The sequence below is a fragment of the Ornithorhynchus anatinus genome, chromosome 8, assembly GCF_004115215.2.
Source record: "Ornithorhynchus anatinus isolate Pmale09 chromosome 8, mOrnAna1.pri.v4, whole genome shotgun sequence".
Lineage (NCBI taxonomy): Eukaryota > Metazoa > Chordata > Mammalia > Monotremata > Ornithorhynchidae > Ornithorhynchus > Ornithorhynchus anatinus.
Window position 1 is genome coordinate 56,147,190 of NC_041735.1, and position 11,835 is coordinate 56,159,024.

Sequence of the window (11,835 nt, forward strand, 5' to 3'; positions counted from 1 at the left end):
CCTGTATCTCCTCCAGCGCTTAGAACAGTGCTCTGCACATCATAAGTGCTTAACAAATACCAACACTCTTATTATTTTACAGATGAGGAAAGCGAAGCACAGAGAAGTTAGGTGATTTGGCCGAGGTCACACAGCAGACAAATGGCAGAGCCAGGATTAGAGGATATGGACATATCTTTAAATTATTTATTTATGCATATTAATGTCCGTCTCCCCCTCTAGACTGTCAGGTCATTATGGGCGAGAACATGCCTACTAATTCTGTTATACTGTACTCTCCCAATCACTTAAAACAGTACTCTGCACATAGTACCCCTGGGCCCCGTCCTCCCGCGGTCCCGGAACGCCCTCCCTCCTCACCTCCGCCAAAATATTTCTCTTCCCCTCTTCAAAACCCTACTTAAAGCTCACCTCCTCCAAGAGGCCTTCCCAGATTGAGCTCCCCTTTTCCCTCTGCTCCCTCTACCCACCCCGCCTTCACCTCTCCGCAGCTAAACCCTCTTCTCCCCCCTTTCCCTCCGCTCCTCCCCCTCTCCCTTCCCATCCCCTCAGCGCTGTATTCGTCTGCTCAACTGTATATATCTTCATCACCCTATTTATTTTGTTAATGAGATGTACATCGCCTCGATTCTGTTTATCTGCTATTGTTTTAATGAGACGTTCTTCCCCTCGATTCTATTTATCGCCATTGTCCTCGTCTGTCCCTCTCCCCCGATCAGACCGTGAACCCGTCAAGGGGCAGGGACCGTCTCTATCTGTTACCGATTTGTCCATTCCAAGCGCTTAGTACAGTGCTCTGCACATAGTAAGTGCTCAATAAATACTATTGAATGAATGAACGAATAAATGCCATTTATTAAAACTCGGGCCCACTGACTCCTCGGCCTGTGGTCTTTCCACTAGGCAACACTGCTCCCGGAAAAAAATTATTTGGTATAAAAATAAAACCTTGAATAAATAATCTCCAGTAGCACCAGGCTTCCCCAGCGTCTCCGAGGGAGATCATGCTACACAGCTATTAATTTCCGACCAAGCAGCGGATTTTCTTCTATTTCCAGGTCAACTCCTATGGGGAAGACAATCGTACTTTTCTAATGACCCAGTTTGTTTTCTAGAAAAGAAAGTTAAACCATTTTCAACTTAGAGACAATTAATAAAAAACTACATTGAGTTTTATCAAGTCTAGTCTGGATGTTATTTTAGGTTACTGAGACTGTGAAAGAGATGAAAGGCAGAATGCCAAATAAAATATTTTAGGTAGGATAATGACTTTTTGGGCAAGATGGTTAATCGATCAGTCAGTCCATTCAGTCGTATTTACTGAGCGCTCACTGTGTGCAGAACACTGTAATAAGTGCTTGGGAGAGTACAATATAACAGAGTCCGTAGACATGGACTCATGGTATATGATTATGTTAGAGTTCTGCTCAGTTTTCAGAAACAATCTAAGGATTCCTGTGCTATTTATGAAACAGCATTTTTGAATAATTACCCAGGCGGAAGTAATCGATAGGCTTACCTGGTTGCATGGGTTCGAATCCCGGCTCTGCCACTTGTCAGCTGTGTGACCGTGGGCAAGTCACTTAACTTCTCTGTGCCTCGCTTACCTCCTCTGTAAAATGGGGATTAACTGTGAGCCTCATGTGGGACGACCTGATTACCCTGTGTCTCCCCCAGCGCTTAGAACAGTGCTCTGCGCATAGTAAGCGCTTAAATACCAACATTATTATCATTATTTGGGGTGACAGTAGGATGGTAAAAAAAGTGGTAGAGACGGATCGCCTAGAGGAAAGAGTTGAGGCCTGGGAATACCCACTCTGCCACTTGGCTGCTGTGTGACCTTGGGAGAGTCACTAAACTTCTCTCTGCCTCAATCTGGTCATCTGCAAAATGGGGATACAGTACTTGTTCAACCTCCCTCCTAAACTGTGTGTTCCATGTGACGGCGGCGCTTTGTCTAATGAAGCGATCTCGCATCTTCCCTAGCGCTCAGCAAGGCGTAGGGGTTAGAGCGCAGGCTCGGGAGTCAGAAGTCATGGGTTCTAATCCCAGTTCTGCCCTGCGTCTTCCGTGTGACCTCGGGTGAGTCACTTCACTTCTCTGGGCCTCAGTTCCCTCATCTGTAAAATGGGGATTGAGACCGTGAACCCCACATGGGACAGGGACTGTGTCCAATCTGATTTACATCTATCCACCCCAGTGCTTAATACAGAGCCTGGCACATAATAAGCACTTAACGAGCGCCACAATTATTATTACACACTGTTATTTATTATCATTATATACAACGATTACCTTGTGGTTTGTGAACGCCGGAGGTTGGAATCCGCGACGACTTTTCCACACGGTTGCCAACTCGAATGTACTTTGTCCTCATCACTGCTAATAATATCTGCCTAGAAATAGTGCTCTGATCTGTATTGACATATCTTGTTCACCTAGCTACCCGTAAGAGCCGGCAGCTGGCACTAGATCGAACTTAGATACGAAATCCGTGGTGCGGTTTCATCACTCGAGTTAGGAGAAATTTAATTTTTAAGAAATCTCAACTCCAAGGTCTTGAGAGACCGAATTGTTAATGTAATAGGTCAGAGAGAGATCAGGGGAGGAATCGGGAGGGAAGAGGCGTCATGCAGAAAGGTTTCATCGGCATAATAATTTGTAGAACAATTCGTTACGTGAGCAGGAACGTGTAGAGACTAAGTGGGTGGCTACGGGTATGACACCGTGTGTCTCCTTCATCTATTTGTATAATACACAATTTTTCTAACCTTTTGGTCTTTTACTTTTCATTCCGGTCAGAAAATCTCTACCACTTCTTCTGGAACAAGAGGATTTTCTTCTGGCCAAACAAGAATGATTTTAAGTGATTTTTTTCCAATAGTAATTGGGGAAAAATTGCTATTTTGCAGGACAGCTAACAAATCTCCAGTATTCATCTGAAGAGGTGGAGATGAGGTTGGGGTCGGGGGAAGAGGGGGTGCTCAAAGGTTATAAGATCTGCCAAGAATGATTTAACACAGTCTTCGGGGACTCTGACTCAATTCCTACCTAAGCCCGTAATGATAGAAAATACCTTCAAAGGGAGCCCCGTGAGGGAAAAGAAATGTGTTCATTAATTATCTTTCAAAATCCCATTGTGTCAGTGACACAACCTAACCACCAATACTGAGTCTCATATCCGTCCTACACAGTCACACTGGTGAAAATTCAGATATCTTGTCTTCAGTGCTGGTTTAGAAGCAGCGTGGCCTAATGGACAGAGTCTGGGTCTGGGAGTCAGAGGACACGGGTTCTAATCCTGAATCTGCCAATCGTTTGCTGTGTGATCTCCGGCGTGTCACTTAACTTTTCTGTGACTCGGTCTCCTCGAATGGAAAATGGCGGTTAAAAACCCATTCTCCCCAGACTGTGAGCCCCGTGTGGGACAGAGGCTGTGTCCAACCTGCTTAATTTGTATCTACCCCAGCAATCGCCCTCTCTCAGGGTCACGCCTGGAGAGTTTCCAGTACTTTACCGGTCACGACTACAGGAGGGAAGAGTCAAGCAGAGGCCTACCCATTCCATTCCTAGCTTGGCCAATGGCTAGCGAGTGGAAGGCCATCTGCTACAAGTCAAAACTCCCCCGTGCTGGGCAGCAGCGGCACGGGAGAGAGTCGGGGGCAGAGACTCGTTTACTGCGCGGGAGGCGGCGACGGTATACCGCTTCCCTATTCTTATCAAGAAAACTCTGTGGATACGCTACCAGAACGATTGCAGATGGAAGTGGGGGCATTCCGGGAGAGACGTATCTACGCTGTGGGTCGGACACGGCCCGACAGCGTAAGACGACGACAACCCCGGCGATTAGACTTGGCGCGTAGTAAGCACTTAACGAGTACCATAATAATAATGACAGGGTGTCCATTTGTCCAGTTTTCAGCTGGACTGTTCCCTGTCCAATACTGATAAGGCACCAGATGTCGCTCCCAGCCTTCCCCCGCCTTGGCTGGCAGTCCCCAGTGGGCTGAGGTAGATTATGCCTGTGTTTACCGCGACTCCAGGGAGGAACACGTAAGCTCCGAGTGCGGGGAGGGGTCCAGAGGTCACATACTAAGGTTCTTTGGATTTCTCCAGGCGGTTTCCTATGACGTCAGGACCCGTAATGGAACGTATGGCTCTGTAATTGAAATGGGAAATCAGCATGGCCTAGGGGAAAGAGCAGGGGCCTGAGAGTCAGAGACCCTGGGTTCTGATCTCAGCTTTGTCACTTACCTGCTGTGTGACCTTGGGCAAGTCACTTAACTTCCCTGGGCCTCAGTGCCTTCATCTGCAAAATGGAGCTTCAATAACCGTCCTCCCTCCTACTTAGAATGCGAGCCCCCCGTGGGACCTGGTCATCTCGTGTCTACCCCAGCACTTGGTACAGTTCTCGGTACGTAGTAAGCGCTCAACGGATAGCCCAGCTGTGGGTTCTAATCCCAGCTCGGCCACCTGTCTGCTGTGTGACCTCGGGCAGGTCACTTCACCTCTCTGTGACCGCTACCTCATCTGTAAAAATGGGGATCGGGACTGTGAGCCCCGTGTCGGACGGGGACTGCGTCCAAACCATTTTGCTTGTATCCATCTTAGTGCTCAGTACAGGGTCTGGCACGTAGTAAGCACTTTACAAATATTATTATTATTACCTTCTGGGTTGGCAAGGACGGGGGGGGGGGGTGGGAAGGGTGGGCATCCAATCCATCGATCAGTGGAATTTATTGAGTGTTTACTGAGTCCCAGAGTGCTGAACTGAGCACTTGGGAAGTATGATCGAGTTAGACGCCCCGATCCCTACCTTCAGGAAGCTCACGCGGTTGAGGGCTTGCCTGAGGCCACCCCGGGCGGGCTGGAGCTCTGAGCGGGCCCAGGAGAGTGACATCGTGATGTCCCTTGAAGGAGCACGGGAGGGTCATTGCAGCCTCCGGGTTCCGGGGCGGAGGCGGATTTGCCCCGGGCTGGGCAGGAAGGAAGCCGGTCCCGTGCTGCAGCGGGTAGGGGCGGGGAAGGCTGACAGATCGGATTGGGATGACGAGGACGGTGTTAGAACAGGCTAAGGGAGACTCTTCTCTGCAAGGTCTCTAGCAGCGTGGCCTAGTGGATAAAGCACGGGCCTGAGAGTCAGAAGGAGCCGGGTTCTAATCCTGCCTCTGCCACTTTGCTGGGTGACCGTGGGCAAGTCACTTCACCTCTCTGTGCTTCAGTTCTCCTGTGAGCTCTCCTGCTTAGACTGTGAGCTCCATGTGGGACAGGGACTGTGTCCAACCCAATTATCTTGTCGTTACCCCAGCGCTTAGAACGGTGCCGGCACATATTAAGTGCTCAACAAACACCCCAGCCGTTGTGTTGACAAACAGCATAGGGCACTGCGTGGGACGGGGCCCAACTAACTTACTGGTCCTCACTCTGTCTCTGTCGCCATCAGCTCGTGTGCACTCAACCCTATTTGCTTGTATCCACCCCAGCGCTTAGGACAGTGCCCGGCACATAGTAAGTGCTTAAAAAATGCCATAATTATTATTAGCATCAACCCCTTGCTCACGTTCTCCCTCTCCCTTCGTAGCTGACAGACCACCACTTTCCCATCTTCAGATCCCTACTGGAATCCTATCTCATCCAGGAAGTCTTCCCTGACTGTGCTCTCATCCCCCAGCCCTATTTTACCTATTTTAGCAAATCCCTACTGCCTCACCTCCTAAGCAGAGTTCTCAGCCAGCCAGTCAAAAGTATCAATCGAGTGCTTACCGTATGCAGAGCATCGTACTAAGCGCTCGGGAGACTACAGTGTCGCAATAGACACATTCCTTGCCCACAGCGAGTTTACAGTCCACTCTGCCCCACAACACAAATACATAGCCTGTACTCGAGTTTGGTTTTTTTTTTAATGTTTTCTGTTAAGCGCTTACTATGTACCAGGCACTGTACTGAGCTCTGGGCTAGGTACAAACTAACCAGTCGCCGTGGGGAAGCATCTTGGTCTAGTGGAAAGAACAAGGGCCTGGGAGTCAGAGGATGCGAGTTCTCATCCCAGCACAGCCACTTAACTTTGTGACCTTGGGCAAATCGCTTGACTTCTCTGTACCTCAGTCTCCTCATCTGTAAAATGGAGATTAAATGGTAGTCCCTCCTACTTAGACCGCGAACCCCATGTGGGACAAGGGGTTATGTCTGACCTGATTATCTCGTGCCTAGCCCAGTGCTCAGTACGGCGCTTGCTGAGTGCCATAGTTGTTCTCGTCGTCTCTCCTACCCGTAACTTATTTGAACGTCTAGCTTCCCTGCTAGACTGTAAGCTCCTCGAAGGCAGGGATCGCTTCTATTTATCCTATTGTGCTCTCCCAAGCATTTAGTACGCTCTTCTGAACGCGTTCAGTGCTCGGTAAAAACCACTGACCGATTGGGCCGGAGCGAGGTAAAATTTGAGGTCTCCTGACTTGGATTGAAATAGGAGTTTCCCTCCGCTGGAGAGGGGCAGGAATTCATTATTCCCGGTTTAGAGATGTCATTTTGGATGAACCCCCCCCCCCCCCATGATTTTTTGCTTTTCGAAGATTGAGCCAACAGCTGCTTTGGAAATTATTCCCGGATTGAGACCTGCTGTCGAGAGCTAAAAGATGCGAGAAGGCACTTTAGGATGGAGGTGTATTTTACGGGACTCTGATAGCCAAACGAATGGAGAGAAATTACATTTCTATAACACGTTTAACAAAATGTTATCGTCTTGCTGTCAGTGTAACCTGGAGTGATAGATAGCTCACCTCTTCTCGCACGCAAGATTAATGAAAAGACTCTTTAATTCTGGCAACCCTTGTACAGTGTCAGGATTCTCTTTAGTGGGTCATGCAGCTGTAAGTTGATTGTGTTGGTGTCCGGGCCGACTTCAAACAGAATTGAGAAGCAGCGTGGTCTAGTGGAAAGAGCACGGGCCTGGGAGTCAGAGGACCTGGCGTCTAATCCCAGCTCTGCCACCTGTCTCAGTGACCTTGAGCAAGTCACTTAACTTCTCTGTGCCTCAGTTACTTCATCTAATTACCATTCTTGGTTTTTTTTCAATAGTATTTATTGAGCGCTTACTATGTGCAGAGCACTGTACTAAGCGCTCGGAATGTACGGATCGGTAACAGATAGAGACGGTCCCCGCCCTTTGGCGGGCTCACGGTCTAATCGGGGGAGACGGACAGACGAGGACAACAGCGGTGAGTAGAATCGAGGGGATGAACATCTCATTAAAACAATAGCAAATAAATAGAATCAAGGCGATGCACATCTCATTAACAGAATAAATAGGGTGATGAAAATATATACAGTTGAGCGGACGAGTACAGCGCTGAGGGGATGGGGTGGGAGACGGGGAGGAGCAGAGGGAAATGGGGGGAAAAGAAGCGCTTACTATGTGCCAAGCACTGTTGGAAGCGCTGAAGCAGCGTGGCTCAGTGGAAAGAGCCCGGGCTTGGGAGTCAGAGGTCATGGGTTCGAATCCCAGCTCTGCCACTTGTCAGCTGTGTGACTGTGGGCAAGTCATTAACTGTGAGCCTCACGTGGGACAACCTGATGACCCTGTATCTACCCCAGCGCTTAGAACAGTGCTCGGCACATAGTAAGCGCTTAACAGATACCGGCATTATTATACAAGTCAATCAGGTTGAGGAGAAGCGGCATCGTGTGGTGGCTAGAGCACGGGCCTGGGAGTCAGAAGGTCACGGGTTCTAATCGCAGCTCCCCCGCTCGTCTGCTCTGAGACCTCGGGCAAGTCGCTTCACTTCTCTGGGCCTCAGTTCTCTCTTCTGTAAAATGGGGATTAAGACTGTGAGCTCCACGCGGGACAGGGACTGTGTTTTTCAACACGACTTGCTTGTATCCACCTCAGTGCTCAGTACAGTGCCTGGCACAAAGCAAGCGTGTAACCAATACCATAATTATCATTATTATTATTAATCAGGTTGGACACAGTCCCTGTCCCACATGGGGCTCACGCTCGATTCCCCACTTTACGGATGAGGTAACTGAGGCCCAGAGAAGTCGTGACTTACCCAAGGTCACACAGCGGCAGACGCCTCTGTGGGAAACTGAAACTTGTAGTCCCAGAAGGCATGGAGGGATTTCAAAGCCTATGAGATTCTCCCATCCACACACAGTCATTCATCTATTCGATCGTATTTATTGAGCTCTTACTGTATGTGGAGCACTGTACTAAGCACCAAGTACAGTAGCATGGCTCAGTGGAAAGAGCCCGGGCTTGGGAGTCCGAAGTCATGGGTTCGAATCCCGGCCCTGCCACTTGTCAGCTGTGTGACTGTGGGCAAGTCACTTCACTTCTCTGTGCCTCAGTTACCTCGTCTGTAAAATGGGGATTAAGACTGTGAGCCTCATGTGGGACAACCTGATGACCCTGTCTCTCCCCCAGCACTTAGAACAGCGCTCTGCACATAGCAAGCACTTTACAAATACCGACATTATTATTATTACGGTATAACAATAAATAGACACATTCCCGGCCTACAACGAGTTCAGAGTCTAGCGGGGGAGACAGACATGAAATAAATACGTTACAGGTAAGTACCTAAGTGTTGTGGGGCTGGGGGGTGGGGATGAATCAAGGGAGCAAGGGGGAGGAACACAGAAGGGAGCAGGAGAAGAAGAAAGGAGGGCTTAGTCAGGGAAGGCTTCTTGGAGGAGATGGGCCTTCGATAAGGCTTCGAAGAAATGGAGAGTCACTGTCTGTCAGATATGAGGAGGTAGGCTGTTCTGGACCCGAGGCAGGATGTGTGCAGGAGGTCGGTGGCGAGATAGACGAGGTTGAGGTACCGTGAGAATGTTCACTGTACCGTCTCCCGCCTCACTAGGAGGAGAAGACCCAAAATGGAAGCACGGGTGTTGATCAAACATCTCCTGCCCGAGTTCTTTTCCCACCGTTCTTTGACTCTTGATTCTATTTATTGCCATCGTTCTCGTCTGTCCGTCTCCCCCGATCAGACCGTAAGCCCGTCACAGGGCAGGGACCGTCTCTATCTGTTACCGATTTGTCCATTCCAAGCGCTTAGTGCAGTGCTCTGCACATAGTAAGCGCTCAATAAATACTACTGAATGAATGATCGACTCAAACCCACCCAAGGACTTTACTGTATACAGACTATCTTCCCCCACAGCGTCTTCACTAAATCTCTTTCCGCTGGCCCCACATAGCATTATCACCGAGATGCTTTTAGCCCTGATTTTTCAGCGATTCTCTGTCCACTTAAGCCGACATACGACTATGAGAAAGGTCAATACTGGCATGTGGGACAGGGAATGTATCCAACGTAATCAGGTCGTATCTACCCCCGTACTTAGAGCAGTGCTTGGCACATAGTAAATGCTTAACGAATATGGTAATTTTTAATTTAATTTAATTTTTCAATCCCTGCTCTGCTGTTAGCTGGCTTGGGACCTTGGGCGAGTCACTTAACCTCTGTGGGCATCAGTTTTCTCATCTGTAAAATAGGAAGAATTCCCTACCTTTTTAGATTACGAGCCCTGAGTGGAAGAGGCTGTGACCTTTCTACCTCATATCTACCCCAGAGTTTAGCACAGTGCTTGGCCCTGAGTAAGCACCTGATAAATATCAGGATTATTATATAGTTTGCTAGCTTAGGCATGATCCTAATCATCAGTCATATTGATTGAGCGCATACTGTGTGCAAAGCATTGTACTAAGTGCTTGGGAGAGTACAATACAGCAATAAACAGACACATTCCCTGCTCTCAGTGACTTCCACTCTAGAGGGGGAGACAGACATTAATATAAGTAAACAAAGCTAATAGCAACTAATGGCCTGAATTACCGAATTCTGAGAACCATAATTCTTTCCACCAAGACTGTTTTCCATTTCTCCCTGTACTTCACTCAGCAGATTTCCACTGTCACGGTTGATTATCTTCGGTGGAGTCGAGGTGGTGGCTATTTCACCTCGGTTTGTTCCTCTCTCCTCAGAGGTCAAATTCTCCTATCAAGAGTTCATTCATTCATTCATTCAATAGTATTTATTGAGCGCTTACTATGTGCAGAGCACTGTACTAAGCGCTTGGGATGAACAAGTCGGCAACAGATAGAGACGGTCCCTGCCGTTTGACGGGCTTACGGTCTAATCGGGGGAGACGGACAGATGAGAACAATGGCACTAAACAGCGTCAAGGGGAAGAACATCTCGTAAAAACAATGGCAACTAAATAGAATCGAGGCGATGTACAATTCATTAACAAAATAAATAGGGTAACGAAAATATATACAGTCGAGCGGACGAGTACAGTGCCGTGGGGATGGGAAGGGAGAGGTGGAGGAGCAGAGGGAAAAGGGGAAAATGAGGCTTTAGCTGCGGAGAGGTAAAGGGGGGATGGCAGAGGGAGTAGAGGGAGAAGAGGAGCTCAGTCTGGGAAGGCCTCTTGGAGGAGGTGATTTTTAAGTAGGGTTTTGAAGAGGGAAAGAGAATCAGTTTGGCGGAGGTGAGGAGGGAGGGCGTTCCGGGACCGCGGGAGGACGTGACCCGGGGGTCGACGGCGGGATAGGCGAGACCGAGGGACGGCGAGGAGGTGAGCGGCAGAGGAGCGGAGCGTGTGGGGTGGGCGGTAGAAAGAGAGAAGGGAGGAGAGGTAGGAAGGGGCGAGGTGATGGAGAGCCTCGAAGCCTAGAGTGAGGAGTTTTTGTTTGGAGCGGAGGTCGATAGGCAACCACTGGAGTTGTTTAAGAAGGGGAGTGACATGCCCGGATCGTCTCTGCAGGAAGATGAGCCGGGCAGCGGAGTGAAGGATAGACCGGAGCGGGGCGAGAGAGGAGGAAGGGAGGTCAGAGAGAAGGCTGACACAGTAGTCTAGCCGGGATATAACGAGAGCCCGTAATAGTAAGGTAACCGTCTGGATGGAGAGGAAAGGGCGGATCTTGGCGATATCGTAGAGGTGAAACCGGCAGGTCTCGGTAACGGATAGGATGTGTGGGGTGAACGAGAGGGACGAGTCAAGGATGACACCGAGATTGTGGGCCTGCGGGACGGGAAGGATGGTCGTGCCATCCACGGCGATAGAGAAGTCTGGGAGAGGACCGGGTTCGGGAGGGAAGATGAGGAGCTCAGTCTCGCTCATGTTGAGTTTTAGGTGGCGGGCCGACATCCAGGTGGAGACGTCCCGGAGGCGGGAGGAGATGCGAGCCCGAAGGGAGGGGGAGAGGACAGGGGCGGAGATGTAGATCTGCGTGTCATCTGCGTAGAGATGGTAGTCAAAGCCGTGAGAGCGGATGAGTTCACCGAGGGAGTGAGTGTAAATGGAGAACAGAAGAGGGCCAAGAACTGACCCTTGAGGAACTCCAACAGTTAAAGGATGGGAGGGGGAGGAGGCTCCGGCGAAGGAGACCGAGAATGATCGGCCAGAGAGGTAAGAGGAGAACCGGGAGAGGACAGAGTCCGTGAAGCCAAGGTGAGATGAGGTACGGAGGAGGAGGGGATGGTCGACAGTGTCAAAGGCAGCAGAGAGGTCAAGGAGGATCAGAATGGAGTAGGAGCCATTGGATTTGGCAAGAAGGAGGTCACGGGTGACCTTAGAGAGAGCAGTCTCGGTAGAGTGGAGGGGACGGAAGCCAGATTGGAGGGGGTCTAGGAGAGAATGGGAGTTAAGAGTTGACGGTCGCTATTTGGCTCAAGGTACTTCAAGTTGTGGCTCTTCCATTAGCTATCTGGGATGGCAGTTTCTAAACTGCAGCTGTGAGATTTCAGGTTATCTAATTGATTCTCTCATGTACTTACATATGGCATCAATATCAAGTGGCCTCTAACAGCTTCCAAAAATTCAATC

The 11,835-nt window shown here is 49.5% G+C and overlaps 1 non-coding gene across 1 annotated transcript; it reads left to right on the forward strand.

Moving 5' to 3' along the window:
• The first annotated feature begins 3,476 nt into the window (after window positions 1-3,476).
• LOC114814029 lies at window positions 3,477-3,615 on the forward strand. Its single transcript, XR_003761772.1, has one exon. It is a non-coding gene; the product is annotated as a small nucleolar RNA SNORA7 (small nucleolar RNA).
• The last annotated feature ends 8,220 nt before the right edge of the window (window positions 3,616-11,835 follow it).